At 44.0% G+C, this 14,421-nt stretch overlaps 1 protein-coding gene across 6 annotated transcripts in view; it reads right to left on the reverse strand.

Moving 5' to 3' along the window:
* LSAMP (limbic system associated membrane protein) overlaps positions 1-14,421 on the reverse strand; it is a 1,016,799-nt gene that overhangs the window by 202,842 nt on the left and 799,536 nt on the right. The gene's annotated exons all lie outside the window — the stretch shown is intronic.

Genomic DNA, 14,421 nt, shown 5'->3' on the forward strand with positions numbered 1-14,421 from the left:
CTCAGCCTGTCCTCAAAGGACTTGTGCTCCAGACCCTTCACCAGCTTTGTTGCCCTTCCCTGGGCACTTTCCATCACGTCAATGTCTGTCTTGTGGAACGTGTAGTGATGTCAGGGACAGCAACAGCGACAACAACAACAAAGTAAAGGCCCAAGATTCTGTGTTTCATAAAAATGTAGAGTCAGGGTGTCTATCAGAGCTACATGTGATGATGTCTAATAATGGGATGCCACTGCTGCCCTTGCAGCCTGGGTTAGTGCTTGCATCTTTTCTTGTCTGCACAAGGGAATCTGTGACTATGCATTTACAGCACCAGTGCCATGTGGTCACCCTGGCCTGAAGTGGCAGCTTCTGCTCTGTCCCTGAACATATGGGTACATTTAAGGACACTAGCATGGAAGGGATTTAGGGAGAACAAGACTTTTCTCTCCTACATTACTAGATGGAAAAAGCAAACCATTTTTTTCCTCTACTGGCCTCCATCTGTCTTTTCAGCCCTTGTCCCTCACGCACACACCTTCCTCTGTCCTTACACTGCAATTATGTTTTGTAGAGTTTTGTCCTTCCAGGACAATGTTTCCTGCCCATTTTGAGAGCCTAACAAACTGATTAAACACTTCTTGGTCTTTACAGTCTCATACTTTTTAGTACTGACAGTTTAATTTCCAGGCTCCAAGTTTTTCTGATTCAAAAAATGCCAGATTGTGCATTGTCATGGTTAAAAACAAATTGTTTCCATTTATTTTCCAGAGTATGACAGCTGTCTGAAGACTTTTTTTTAAGACTCAAAAGATTATTTCTTAGTATCTGAGACTGTAGTTTGTAACAACAGGTGGCATCAAGTGTAGATTGCCCACAATTAGCCATTAAAAAAATATTTATTTTTTTATATTAAGAAGCATTAAAAATTATTTCCAAATGTATCCACCTAATCTATGATAAACAGCATATAATTTTCAACAAAAAAAACAATGGTGATTCAGGTTAAGAACCAACAGCACCAAAGAGAAGACACATAAAAGCAAGAGACCCATTGCTGTGACATCAACATCCTTTTTGTGAGGTTCCTGAGGTCTGGTAACAGCTGCAGTTGGCAAGGGCTCCTATTTTACTTCTGTATTGGTGAATAATACTGTATTTGCTAGTGTTAGGTGAACAGAAGAGTAAAAGGAACTGGTTAATATCTACAGAAACAAAAGAGCTGAGTTTGAATAGCTGTGGTTCATGTTCTCATGGCACTTGTTAGTTGTGAGCATTTGTCAACTTGCTGGGTGTCACATGAAAATTTGTTAATTGCTAAAGCTGATTCTTACCAGACAGCAAGCTATTTGTTATTCATAGGACTGGCCAAAATAATTAAAATAAATTAAATCCAGTGCATGATAAATTTTGAAGTTCTGTAATCTGCTCCCATGTTTTATTACAGCCTTTTAATTTTTATTTTCTTTTTTCCTGCAAGAAAGAGGCACTCCTGAGCAGATAAGAGCCTTGTCATTAAGTTGTTTGGTACATGCAAGATACGGGTACAAGTCCCTGCCTTATTTCTATACAAGTGTTTGTCTGGAGTTTTCTGCATCTCACACAAGATCCACACTCCTTCAGTTGCTGGCCATTTTGACCCTGTCTATGTCTCACGTTTTCACCAGAAATTTAAATCTGGGGCCTGAAACACTGAAGATCACTGCATATAAACCCCACATGTTTCAGTGAAATGTTTCCATTTTAACATGTCAGTATTTTAGATGGAAAAAAAAAAAAAAACAACAAATTAACTGGAAAAAAATGGATCAGTATTTTAGTTACTTAGTTGAGAAAGACAACAATTGACATATGTTGAGATTCAGTTAACCAATAAAAGAGCACAAATACTAAGCAAATAATGTTTCACTGAAGCAAACAGGTTTTAAAGACCAACTAGAGGCCTAAAAATTGCTCCTTTTTAGGGAGCACTTATCAAGCCCTAAAGCACTGGAAGAAAATCTGAAACTGCTTACAAACAAATTGCTTATGACACAGTGACAATGCTTTAACAGTTCCCTGCTTTTCTCATATCCTTATTCTTCCCACCACCGCCTCCAAGTGAGAATTTCCCCTGTATTGGGTGCCACTTGCTGTAACAACAGCTGAACCTGGCCCTGACAAGTCAGATTTATAACTAATATTTCAGGCTTCTCTAACCCTGGGCTAGAGGGTCAGCAGTAGCTTGCAGGGACATGGTGACACTGGTGAATGTGTTACCCTGACTCCAGTGATCAAGTCTCACAATTAACACCACTCCCGCTGTAGTCTGGCACAACAAATGCCCCCCGTCTTTGAAGAGAGAGAGACAAAGTGGTGCACGCTAAAATGGAGCTGCCAGCCACCCTGTGGGCATGGGCAAAGGGATTTTGTCATGCTGCTGAGAAAAGACTATTACCCCAGGCACTGCTTGCGAAGCTGGGAGGTCTTACTTTCAGAGCATGTACTAAAAGATCACACCTCATACCACAACCCACTCACTCCAAGCCAGGCACTACTTCGCCCATTAAATGCCAAATGTACAAAGTAAAACTGAACAGTGGATAATTAATGTTTGTGAGACCCATTGGAAAGACATGAAATGTCCTCGCTGCTCCAGGGTGCCAAAGCAAAGAGGCTGTGCTCAGTCCCCTACTGCCTGCAAGCACCGGGCTTCACTGTTTGCTGCTTCATCCCAGCTGAAGGGACAAAGGTACCTGTTATCTCTGGCTAGCAAAGCTTGATTCTTTACTGAGTCAGAGGAAAGATGAGGTTATCCTCAGAGCAACAGTAGAATGCCTGAGTGAAACACCTAATTCCTTGTGATGACTCTGTAGAAAGTCAGGGTCTGGTATAAATCCTTCTTGGCTAAGCATGCCTCAGATGTCTGGACAGATGGATGTCTGAGCAAGACTCCAGCTCATGCAGGATGCTTGTAAGAGCATGGAAATTAATGCAGATGTCCCAGGCCTCAGGCTACCAGGATAATCACCACCCTTGAGGACGTCTTCTCAAGAATGTTCATCTGTACTGCAAAGCACGGAACAGGCTTTGGGACACATCACCTGCTTTCTAACTTCAAAAACTGCTGTGGAAGCTCAGTTTTCTCCACACAGCTTGAGCTGGGCAATTGCCTTCTGCCAGAAGGCTGAATTGCCCCTAAGGCAGCAAGGATACAAGTACTGGTTCTCCAGATAAAACTTACAGTGGTCTAATTCCTGGATGACTGGGACTCCAGTGATTGTATGAGACCTGCCTACTGTCACAGAGGAAATACCCTCTGAGGATGAGCCAGTTCCTAGATGGATATGTATCCATCTTGGAGACCCAGCAGTCTGCTAGACAGGTGGTTGCAGTAGGAAAATCAGTGGGCAGACAGGCTGTAGAGTCTTGAGCCTGTTCTCATGTCGAAGCAGAATAGTTTAGGTTGAGAGTAGCATAGGGAAGATGACTGCTGGCTGCTGAGGAAAATGAAATGAGCTCCATCTTTGGCACTGCTGATCTATTTCTGGTCAGAGTGAAATATATTTAAATGTGATGTGGGGATTGCTGAGCAAGCCACTTGGAGTTATATGTGCCACTGCTGCCTCAGACTGCTGCTTCATCTCCTATTCATGCAGAGGGTTGAGTAACAAATGATACATGCTCAGGAGCCAACCTCCAACAGCAGGGGAAATGAAAAAGACCAAAATCCTCAGTGCAGAAGCTGCAGGAAGACAAGAGTTCATTGTGCTTCCACAGCCAGAAGAATTCATGAGAAGAATCTTATTCTTATGTTTGCCTGTGGTTCCTTCTTGAGTTCGTGATTTACAGTGCTCTGTCAGCACATCTGTCTTACTTTTTATTCTTCTGTTGCTTTCCTGGTGTTTCACTGCTTCTCCTGCATTAGAGGCTATTATGCATCACCTGCTCTGGTCAACAAATGAGCTAGCAGCACATCTCTGCACTTTCCCAGCTAGTGACTGAATTCCAAAGCTTTGATGGGCCAGTTTTGTGAACAGAAAAACAGTGTGGGAGAGGAAGAAGACTGCCCTTAGGTCCACAAGGAGAACGAAATGCTGTTCAAGGTGATAATCCTAGGATAGCAAGCAAATCAGATGAGTTTCATGTGCTGTGGGTTCATTGCAATTGGTGTCAAACACAAGAACAACTGGTGTTCTTCTTCTAGAACCTTCCTCCATGTGTCCTGTGGTTCCAGCCAGCTGGATGATCATCACAAACCAGGATATGAGCTGGCTGGGTTTAATCTCTGAGGCTCTACATCTAAGTTCTTGCCCAGCATCTCCAATATTGGAGTGGACCATCAAGCTCTCACATGTTAACAAAAGCTCTGCCTGGGAAGCAGCCCCCTCCTGTTGCTTACATCATATACTCTGCAAATGTCTCATGGCTCTATGTGTCTCTTAGGGGGCTTTTCAGAAAGGTGACAAAAAGGCCATCAGTACCACCTCTCTCTGCAACTGCTGCTATGCAGAACCTTGTAGGAATAGCTCATATTAATAGCTGCAGGTTAATATTTGCCATATCCTCTTCAATTTGTCTGTGATCACTGGAAAGGCAAATACAGAAGCAAATCCCCAGGGATGGTCGCCTTGTGTGCACAGAAATAAATACCAGGAAAGGGGAGCTTGTGGCTTTGTGTGGTAGAGCACTTGCAAGCCAGTGCAGGTGGGGCATGGGGGAATGGCAGCAGTATGAGCATGCTGAGTGGGTGCAACAGGATGTGTTCACAACTGGGAAGATGCACATGAACACATCCAGAGAGGATCATTAAATTAATGGGAATTCCCATTCCCATGACTGGCAGCAGGAGTGAGAGCAGGTGAGAGTAATGTGGAGTGTGGTGGTTATGTGGGACAAGTTGCACAGAGTGAGGCAGGGCAACTGCTTGTGGTGGTGTGAGGGGGAAACTATGAGTATGCAGAAGAATTTATTCCTGTACTTTTCCCTATAAAATCATACAGAGAAGCACAGGTTAACCTGTTCGCTTGGAGGCTTAAGTACTGAAAATGTCCTTTCCTTTGAATATTTCCAGCACATAAAAGCTGATCCTTTAGCCTGTGTGGGGCGGAAGAGAAAATAGGATGGAGAGTCACAGAGCTCCAAAATGTGCAGATTCTGGGAGCTGTACAGAACACCTGAACTAAACTCTTATTTGCAGAGTGGCACCCAGAATGCTTTCTGCCACTTTGCTCTTTAATGCTACACTTCTAGAGGTCACCCTAACCTAATTTAGTCTCTGTATCTGGTTAAAGCAACAGCTGCACAGCACACACGAATTCAGGGTTAGCTGAAACCAAGAGACATATTCTACATTTGCTTCTCTAGTTGTGGCTGAGATGCCCATGGGAAGACTCAGTTTGGACAATTTCTGGGAAAACAGATTTGTGTTTTGGTACAGCTGTGCAGCCAGTGTGGCTGGGAACATAATGTTTGCTGTTAACTCTGAGCATGCCAAATGGAACTGTAGGACTGCTGGCTGGAAAGAGCAACACATGGTAGAGAGCCACAGACAGCCTTACTGCATCTTTCAGTTCTGGCCCTTCATGAGGTGATCATGAATGCATTGTCTTTGAGTTCCACAGGCTTGGAGCCCCTTCTATGTCAACACATTCGCTGAGATAAGGGGTCTTGACAAGAGGAATTACATTGTCCTGGAAAGAGGAGGACTGAGAGCATGCAATCAGAGTTGTCTGTAAAGCATTGTGTGATGTACTTAGCATTTGCAGGACACACACAGAGCCTTTTGCAGAGAATCCCATCAGCATGTCCTGCCTTATTTGCTCAAGTTAGTTTGGAGAAGATCCTGAATCCCTTTTGCTTCATCTGTTGCTGCCTTCTGCTCAGGACAAACACAGAACTACCAGTACTATAACAGAGGGGCTTAGGTTAGGAGGTAGCTTTAGAAACCCTCTCATAAACACTGCAGAATAATGCTGAGAAAACAATGACATGACCACAGCTGGAAGAGACTCCACTTTAGGATGTAGCAAAATTTTCCTGTCCGAAACATACAGATGATGCGCTGAATCATCCTGGAGAAAGAAAAGGAAAGGAAAGGACAATTTAAAGTAATCAGTTTCCTTGCAACAGTTTCCTTCTCCTTATTTATAGCCACTCTATGATTCAGTCAGGCTGGAACTATGAGTGCAAACACGTTTTTTTTCTGCTCCTGGCTCTCCTTGGACTTCATTTGCACAGCAAAGAATCACTCAGTGCCAGAGATTTATGATACATTCAAAGCCCAAACAAGGCTGGATCTGAACAGCCACATATCCTCCAAATTTCATGGTGCGAAACGTGCCTCTAGTGGGCTACCAAGTAGCTCGTGTCAGATTCACTGATCCTCACTGCAGCTGTGTATGGAAAGGGGCAATTCAGTCTGCTCCAAAGTATTAGAGACTCAAAAAATTTGAGTGCAGCTTCAAACCTAGGAAAAGCTCCTGGACCTAACCTTTTGTCAGCAAAACTCCTGGGCCTGGAGACTTACAAACAGACATAGATGCAGATCCAGTGCCAAATTCTGTAAATCAGCTCTTCAAGCTTCATGTTACAAGTTTCATGCTTATAACAGTGGGTTGCACCAAAAAAAACCACAGTGGTCATGTGTCTTCCTGAAGCTCGTGAAATACTTGTCCAGGACTCAACACTTTACAGCTGAGGTTGCTCTTCATCAGGATGGCCCTAAATCTTCATTGTTTCTATGTGGAAGCACCATCTAAGCTTCAATGGGGACTGTGAAGTTGCTGTCCTGGGGCTCGTATAAAATCCTAGCAAAAGGACATTTCCTATCCACAGGTAGACTGGGTGCTACCTGGCTCTAAGCTCACAGTCATTCACAGTTCCCTATACTACAGACTACAAGCTTCTCATTCTTCAGCCTCTCCCCACACCTACCACAGCCCACAAGTGATAAAAGAATTTGTAAGATGAGGAGTCTGTCGTCTGTCCATTGCTTTTTTTCAAAGCTGGAGAAAAAAGTAATGATCTTGTTCTGGAAGAAAATCAAAGGCTTCCAACAACAGCATGATATGTCAGCTCTTTTAATTTCATTTATTTATTTATTTTATCCAGTTGCTTTAATCCTTGGAGTTTAAAGGCAAAGAATGAATGCAACGTGCTGGAAAATGAAGAGCATGTGACAATATCAAAGAGTGAAACCAAAGGAAAGGGGGGGTGTGTGTGTTGGGGGAGCCTTGTTAGGAGACACATTAAGGCAATCCAGCTGATAGATGAAGCCTTTTATAAATGAAGAGTAAAGTCTTCATGTCACTCTTTATCTTTCTTTTTTGTTTTAACTATTGTCTCTCTCTTTCACCTCCCCCTGCATTCCTATCCTGCCTTTCCTCTTGTGGACTCCTGCCATAGGTCCCACTTTATATTTGAACTGTAGGGCTGCTGTGGCCATAGAATTATAAAGTCTCTCTCTGCTGAGGATAGCAGAGTCTGTGCTTCAACAGGCCATGGTGGTACCTGCCACTGTGAGACCCTTCAAAGAGACCAAAATTATTCCAGCCAGGCTGGCATGCTGGCTCCCCTCAGTCTTTTGGAGCTATAAACAAGGCATGGCAATCAATCACAGGCAGTGGGAGCCTGGTCTCCAGGGGATTTTGGCACAGAGGTGGGACACATGCATCACAGAAAAGCTGCTGTGCTGTATGTAGAAGTTGCAGTATGGAGGTAGGTATGCAGGGGGAAAGCAACCCAGAAATTCCTTTTATCCTTGATAGAAGAGCAGAAAGACAAGGAAACAGAATCACCACATTCGTCTCTTTCAGTCATAGCTTAGACATCCCCGGAAAACAACTCCAGTGGAAAAACTGCTGTTGGGTACTGTTTATGATGAGATTCAGCAGGAGTGACTCAGTTCTCATTGTCTCTCAAGCACACAGACACAGAGCTTATTATCTGTGATCTTTCTACACAGTAGATGTAAATGCCAGGCCTGCCTCCTCTGAAGCCTCCTGGGCTTGGTCAAACAGGAGAGTTTTACACAGACTCTGTTTCCCCCAGCATCCTTCTTGCCTCCTCATGGCTCTCTCCCAGCAGAGGTTGCACAGTCTCACACACCAGCACAAACCTCTGGCTCTGGCTGTATCCAAACCAGGTGACACCCTACCAGAGACCAAGCCATGACACCTCACTACTGGCAAGCAGAGTTGGAGGGGAATTACCTTCTCTCCACCTTCCAGAGACTGGCACTTCAAAATCAAAAGACAGAGTCTAAATGCTACTCTCTTCCAGCCTGAGATATACTTGACCCCTATCCCCAGAAACATTTACCATGGTTTAACCCCAAGGAGTTGTTGGTTCACTGCCTCACCAGTGGGATCTGGGAGAAAACTGGAAGGGTAAAAGCTGGAAAACTCATGAATTGAGATAAAGACAATTTAACAGGGAAAGCAAAAGCTGAGCACGCAAGCCAAGCAAAGCAAAGAAGTAAATCACCATTCCCATGGGGAGGCAGGTGTTCAGCTGTGGGAATCCAGGGCTTCCCTCTGGCTGCTCTGGAAGGCCTGGGACCCTGGCAGGGGGTCAGGAACCCCCCTGGACAGAGCCCCCAGAGACACTGTCTCTGATCTCTGTCCATGGAAAAGAGTTTTCAATCTTACAGGATGAATTACCAGCTCTGAGTGTTTGATATGAGTAATAATTAAGTGTGTCACGGGTGCAAAAGTAAAATTTTAGGATTCTAGATTAGGGGTTCAAAGGGGACAAGATGGAGGAAATTGGGTGTGTCTTGTCCATTTTCTCCTTCTTCATGCCCTCCATGTCTCACTGTAGTGTTGGCATTTTTCTATTGGTTCAGGCTGGGGACACACTGTTCAACGTAGGTGACAGATATTGGCACATTATTGTAAATCCAGCACAGGTAGTTTCTGGCATATAATGTTTGTAACATCCCACTGAGGGCAGAGCCCCACACGCTGCCCTGCAGGACAGAGCTGCGGCAGGGCAGCAGAACATGTTAGAGATGAGCAAGAATAAACAACCTTGGAAACAGCACAGACGGATTATGGCTTCTTCTTTGGCAACGGGGCAGAAAGACAGAGACTTTCTTCAATGTTGGAATCATCAATACCTCAGATTCCAACGTTCAACCATCCCCAGGAGAGCAGGGCCCCATCACACGTAACAGTTACTTGGGAAGACAAACACCATCACTCCAAATGTCCTTCACTTCTTCTTTCTTCCTTCAGATTTATATACTGAACACAATGTCATAGGGAATGTAATATCCCTCCTCTGGTCAGTTTGAGCCACTTGTCCTGGCTGTGTCTCCTCCCAGTTTCCCACACACCCCCCACTTCCTTGCCAGTGTGGAAGTGCAAGAAGCAGAAAAGCCCTTAGCTCTGTGTACACCCTGCTCAGCAGTAATGAAAATATCTCTATATGATCAACCCTGTGTTCAGCACAAATCCAAAACACAGCTTCTTTCCAGGCACTGGGAATACAATTTAAGAGTACTCCAGTCAAAACCAGCAAAATGTCCCTGTGAGGTCCCAAGGGCATATTCTGGAGAGTGGCCACTGTCAAGTGATTGAGTGGGGATGTGATGTGTGGTTGGCAGTGCCTGGGGTGGATGTGCTGCAAAAAGACCCATGGGCAACCCCTGCTCTTCCCTATCCAGAGGAGCTCCTCTGGTGGGGACTGGCAGAGGCAAGAGTGGTTTGCACACACAAGGCAGGCACTTTTAAGTTCTGTCAGCAGCAGGCTTCTGGGTGAACCAGTTTTAACCACATCTCTTTCCCTGATGGTGTGGGATGTGTGACTCTGGGAGCACAGGAGGGAATGATGAGCGGATTGGCACATTCTGTGCTGAGGCTACTGCACTCTGACTAGTCTCTCTGGTTTCCTAGTTCCTGGAGTATGTTGCTTAGGATCTGTATGCAAGGTGTCACAGTCCCAAAGTAGATTAAGTAGACTTCAAAGAGACTGCTAATTTCATACAACAATAATAAAACTGGTCAGTCTCACAGAGGGGCAGCAAGCTTTATATTATTAATGCTTGCAAGATGCAGGTGATCTGAGATCTTTGCAAGAAAGGCAGGGCAAGAAAAGGCCAGAAAAGTAATTTCCCCAAGGTACAGTTTGCTTTTTTCCTCCAGTCCTAAAGAAAAAAAAAATAAAAAATAAAAAATAAAAAAAAAAAAAGACCCAAAGACAAATGCCACAGAGCAGGCAGAAGAGGCAGGTTGGACTTAAGATGACAGAAAGGGCCACTGGAAGCAGGACAGAGGAGATACTTCCACGCTAAGACTGGTGTGAAATGCAGCATGCACCAGAGTCATGCAAATGCATGCCAGCAGGACCTGTGCATCAGTCCTGGAGCACAGGTCACTCCAAGGTGCAGACAAGAGGGACACACAGGATGGCCACTATTTAAATCAGATGCTTTTTTATCTTTTCAATACCAAAAAATAAGGAGACAATTGTCAAAATGCAGAGACTGTCAAGCAGGAGTCTAGAACAACTAAATGTGATACTTAATTAAACATCTATGCTTCCGTGGAATGTAAAATTTGCCTTCTTTCTCCTTTTTAGTACAGGAAGCCCAGAGATAAAACCTTCAAGTTATGAGCAACTATACCCTGCTGAGAAAACTGATGGAGTGCTATGCTTCAGAGAACTTAACCAGGCCCCAGAAAATATGGAGTTGACACCTAGAAGGTTTTCTTCTTATTATTGCTGCAGTTGTTATTATTATTATCATTACTATTTTTTCTGACACTAAAACTCTTCCCATCATGTTCTCAGAGGGAGACAAACAGTGTATACCTGCATGTTAATGGCAATAAATGGGACCACTCTACTTTCCTGATGCACGGGTTTCAAATGCTGGAGGAGCTGCTGGAAGCTGGCATACTTAAGTGAATGCTGGGAAAGGCTGTAGGGCTCATGGATTTTGCACAGGAGAGAAACACAAATACAGGCCTTGGGGATGCATTATCAGAGCTCAGCTCTGCTATTGATGTGATTGGCTTGGTCAGGTTACTTAGGGTCCTGTGCTCTGGCTGCTTCCTTGCAGAACAGTTCAGGAGTAATAGGATGATGACCCATGCTATTCCAGGGACATGGTAAGAACAAGGACCTAAATGTTTCTGGCATGTTGATAAAATGGATCAGAGAGTGATATAAGTACTTCATACAAAGCGAGAAATGGCCTAGAGGGGAGATTTCCTATGTTGCCTGATCAGATGAAGCTGCAGAGATTAGGTGCAAAAATCAGAAGTGAGGAACCAAAATCTGAAGTCTTTCAGTTTGTATCATCATTTACTATGGCCACCAAAAGAGTATGTAAGAATTTCTCATCTGTAAGATTTCCTCATCTATATTTTACTGCCTTAATGTGAATAAACAACTGTGCACAGAATGGGACACTGGAGTGAAGAAACATGCCAGGCACAGAGCAAACTATAAGATAGCCAATACTCAGGTTGTGAATTTAAAGTGTTAGTTTTTTCAAATGTGATTGAATATTACTTTAAACTTGAAGGAAAAAAGGCATTGATGACCTCCCCATTGATGTGAATAGCAATCAAAGATTCATTTGCTTCCCAGAGGGCTGTGGAGGCCAAGCCTGACATAGCACAGAAAAAAAAAAAATCTGTTGTACAGGTTAAACAAATAGTCTGTTTAGCTTTGTGTCTTGACTCCCCACAGTGACCAAAAGCTCATGCCAAGGGATGCCTAGAAGTAAAGAAGCATAGATGATACTTTCCTTGAGTATTCACCCACAGTGCTTCTCTCATGTTTTTAGTACCATCTCCTTTACTGAAGATGTCTCTTGTAGCTTACCTGACTTCCCTTTTCCAATACACAGGACTGCAAAGTACCTTAGACAAGAAATGCCCCTGTACATCTACCTTATCTTTGCCCAGAACTCCTGCTCCTGTGAATTCTCTGAAAGCAACTGCCATACTAAAAAGGCAGAGGATAAACTTGGCAGGCTTTGTTTCCCTCCTCTCCTCAGCTGCTTTGTTTCCTATCCCTTTGAAAGCTGTGGCAGCCTAAGCCACAGGTTCAGCTGTGGGGCTTGAGGCATGGGGTGAAGGAGAAAACACAACCTCTCCTTCTGGGCTGCAGCACATCCTAATCATTCTCTGCTTTTCAGAAGTCAGAGGGGTTACTGGACCTTGCCAGGATAAGAGGGGTACCTGGGAGCATTTCCTGATAGTGCCTTCTCCTAAGGCTCTTTGCTGGAGTGCACACTGGGCCCAAATTCACCTTTGTGATTGTCCAGGTGCTGTGGCTGAGGAAGTTGCAGAAGAACTGGGTTGACTTTCCCTGTCCTCCAAGAGAGAAAAAGTCTCATCCATTCACTGTGGGTTCTCCTGTCACCTCCCATCATACATGCAGACTTCAAATGGTGAGAAAAGTGACCTCACTCCCTCTTCTTGGACACTTGCTTTGCTGCCAGGACTTGAGCCAATCTCATCATCAGGGCACCTTAGTGTATCTTATGTTCGTAATGACACCTCACAATTACACAATTACCTAGCCTGGAACCAGCCCCCCTAACCCCCCAAAAAACCTAAAAAGCCCTCATGTCCTTCATGGTGTTTACCCTTTGAATGCTTCCAGTCCAGTGAAAAGTCCAGCATGCAAAGTCTGCCAGGCATAAAGAAAATGGAAGATGCTTTTCAGAAGTAAAAAACTCAACTTTTCTTATTTTTCCTTGATAAATATATTAATAAGGGAGGGGGGATACTCTAGTGAACCAGCAGAAAAAACAAGACTTCCAGGATGACAACTGTAGTCATGTTCTTCCCAGCATACTTATCTAAGCTCTGCTAGTGTTAGTTCAAAACACAGAGAAGGAACAATCCTCAGAGGTGCTGAGCAGATCCCAAGGAACACAAAAGGTACTCAGCTCTTAATAGAAATTGCTCATAATGACTGAGCCTCTCAAGTACATAAGCTGCTCGGAGGAGAGGCAAAGCCATTTTCTTGCTGAGTTTGAAACTAAGAGCTCTGTTTGGCAGCTGCCATTCAAGTCACGATCAGATCTGGCCTTTCATGAAAATGCAAGCTCATTAAAACATCCGGAGAAAGGGAGGGGAATGTGGTGCAACCCTCAGCTAGAGGGATAAAAAGAGCAATCGCAGTCAAAACCAGGGCTTGGTAGTTATTATCAAGCAAGGCAAAGGGATGAAGGGGAACAAGGCTAGATAGTACCCACAAAATATTTCCTGTAACTGTCCTGAATGAAAGAAGAAATGGGTATTTACCTTTAGCTGTTGTGGGATATTTTTCTCTCTTGTTTTGTTTTTTTTTTTTTTTTTTTTTGCCTGCCTCCACAAACACAGCTTGGCTGCTGAAGTACGCAGCAGATAAATGATGTAGAGGCAGAGGCAACTTGTGGCCTTATTTAAACAAAGGCTAGATAGAGTTATCTGGATCGATTGAGCCAATGCTTCCTTGAGTACTAATTCAGGCCAAACTGCTACTGAGAATAAGCTCAGCTGACCTCCCCAGGAAGTGACCAGGCAAGATGGAGATGTAAAGAGCAGCTTTTGACATGGGTGCTGACTGGGACAGCTTTGCTTCCACATGAATGCTACTTTACATAAGCAAAGAGTGAGCTCAGGCTGTCTGAATTATCTCATTACACCCCTGCCTAGCAACTTAGCTTAAGATGAGCCCTGCTGGCTTGGAACAAGGGCCTCTATAATCCTTTTTCCTGAAAGTGGGCAGTGAAGTATGTTTAAAGTAAAGGGGTTATCCATCCCCACAATATCCTCTCATCTTCCAGCAATCTGCCCTGAGTGGGCCTGCCTCATTTCAGTTCATATAACTTGGGAAGAGGTTTCAAAGTGAAGCAAATCCTCCCATGCACTACTATAGATCAGTGTATGTGACCACTCTGTTACACAATCACCCAATTATCTCTATCTGGTAATGATTCCCTGTGTGCCTGTGTGAGCTAGGGAATACACCACATTAAGCCACACACTTTTTAAACTCTCTTTCAGTCATTAGTGCCACTTGGGACTAGGCTTGCCACTTCTGCTGACTATTTAGAGCACTGGAGCCTGAGTCACTGCCTCTGACTCATCTTTTTATGCCAGTGTAACTCTGAGTGTAATGGAGCAGTGGTGAATCAGGCCCTATGTACCTCCACTGGCAACAAACCAGTAACTCCTCATTCTCTGCTCCTTTCCCTCCTGAGACATGTAGGAAATGCAGAAAATGCTAAGCTCCTGACAACAGCTAAGCAGGTTCAAAGCATGGGTGACCAACCACTTCCCAAGGAAAGAAAGAAAAAAAATCACAGGGTGAAGCTTATTTCAAATATTGCTGTTTTGCAGAATCTTACATTTGTACCCCTGGGTCTGATCCTTAGCACAATTACTTGTTCAAAGTGAATTTTATGTCTTTAAAAGCCACCTCCTCATCTGCTAAACAGAAGGAAGGTGCAGA

This window comes from Lonchura striata, chromosome 1, assembly GCF_050655825.1.
Source record: "Lonchura striata isolate lonStrDom1 chromosome 1, ASM5065582v1, whole genome shotgun sequence".
In the NCBI taxonomy this organism is placed as follows: Eukaryota; Metazoa; Chordata; class Aves; order Passeriformes; family Estrildidae; genus Lonchura; species Lonchura striata.